Here is a 1,859-nt window from a genome sequence, read left to right as displayed (position 1 = left end):
GGGGTCTCCAAGGCAGTGGGGTCCACAGCGACAGTGGGGTCCACATGGGCAGTGGGATCCCCGAGGTTTAGGGGTCCCAGGGATGAAGGGTCCCCGTGGGTGAAGGGTCCCCAGGGGCAGTGGGGTCCACAGGGGTGAAGGGATCCCCGGGGTTRAGGGGTCCCCGCAGCTGAAGAGGTKCCCTCGGCATTGGGGTTTTTGGGGTCTTTGTTTTTCTGTCCTGGGCCACTCGCTGATGTCCTGTCCTTGTCCCCACTGGCAGGAGCCTTCCCTTGTCCCTCCACAGCAGATTGGGGTCACCTGAAGGGTCCCTGGCCCTTTCTCACCATCCCAAAGGTCGCCGAGTGCTCAGTGTCCCCTAAAGGGTCCCCAACCCTCTCAGCACCCACAAATAAGTCTGGGGGGTCACCAGCTGCAAGGKGGATCGACTGAACCCACAATTCCCGTCCCTGAGGAATCCAGAACCTTCCCAGCRCAGGGAAGAGCAGCTGAAGAGCCCCCACACCTCCCAGCCCCACTCACGAGGGGGTCCCCGGCTTCCCCGCGACCCCACAGGAGCAGCTTCCCCCACTGGCAGCCCCAATCCCGCTCCCGTGGGGGACACCGAGGGGACAGATCAGGGGTGCTCATCTCCCATGGGCGCCGGGTCCGACATCCCCAGGGAGGGAAAACACCCCTSCGAGGAAGGAGCGGGGGGTTCGCTGCCCGGTTACGAAACAGCGGGGTTTGGAGGGTGGGTGGGCGCCTGTGCGCACCGCGAGCACCATCGGGAGCRGCCCCCCGCCTCATCCCACATCCTCACACCTTCCCCCGCAGCCGTGCTCCCGCTCCGCTCGGCATTCACGTGGGGAGAGCGGCTCCGGGGGAGCGGAGCGGCGGCGATGGGCAGCGGCAGCAGCAGCACAAGAACGGGAGAAGCCGCCGCCTCCGCCCGCAGCACTCGTGCGGGAACACGCGCGGCCCGGAGCGCCGGCACCGAGCCGGGCTGCGACAGGAACGGCTCCTTCCGGCTGCTCTCGGGGAGAAAATCACCCCGGAGAGGTTTTGGGGTTTCACCGGTGCAACGGGGGCAGCTCACGGTTGTGTCCCCCTCCCGGCTGCTCCCATCGGGAAAATCATCCCAGGGAGGTTTTAGGGTTTCACCGGGGACAGCTCGCGGTTGTCACATTCACCAAAAGAGGATCATCCCCCTCCCGGCTGCTCCCACAGGGAAAAAATCACCCCAGGGAGGTTTTAGGGTTTCCCCGGTGCCATGGGGGCAGCTCGTGGTTGTCACATTCACCGAAATAGGATCATCCCGCTCCCGGCTGCTCCCATCGGGAAAATCACCCCAGGGAGGTTTTAGAGTTTCCCCGGTTCCATCAAGCCAGCTCGTGGTTGTCATCAAAAGAGGAGCATCCCACTCCTGACTGCTACCATCGGAAAAAAATCACCCCGGAGAGGTTTTAGGGTTTTTTTTCAGTGTCACTGGGGCGGCTCGTGGTTGTCACTGAAAGAGGAGGATCGCCCTCCCAGCTGGTCCCATCGGGAAAATCACCCCCACGGAGGTTTTAGGGTTTCACCGGTGTCACCGGGAACAGCTCGTGGTTGTCACACCCGCCCCGATTTTCGGTGTCGCCTTCTCTCAGAGTGAGAGCAGCGCCCACAGTCCCGGGAGCAGCAGCCAAGGGCTCTGCTAATTAGCGGGGATGTTCATTAGGACAGGCACGTGGGAATGAACCCGGCCAGCGCCACCCCGCAGGTGTGACACCAGCTGGGACACCAGAGTTGTGAGTCCCGCACATCAAATCCCACACTGTTTTTTGGGGGGTCAAAGGACCCCAAATCCCATCCCATTCCATGGTCAAGGGACCCCAAAT

Source organism: Malurus melanocephalus, unplaced genomic scaffold (assembly GCF_030028575.1).
Source record: "Malurus melanocephalus ecotype Western Australia unplaced genomic scaffold, MMel_1.1 scaffold_2029, whole genome shotgun sequence".
NCBI lineage: Eukaryota > Metazoa > Chordata > Aves > Passeriformes > Maluridae > Malurus > Malurus melanocephalus.
This window is presented reverse-complemented; position numbering follows the sequence as displayed.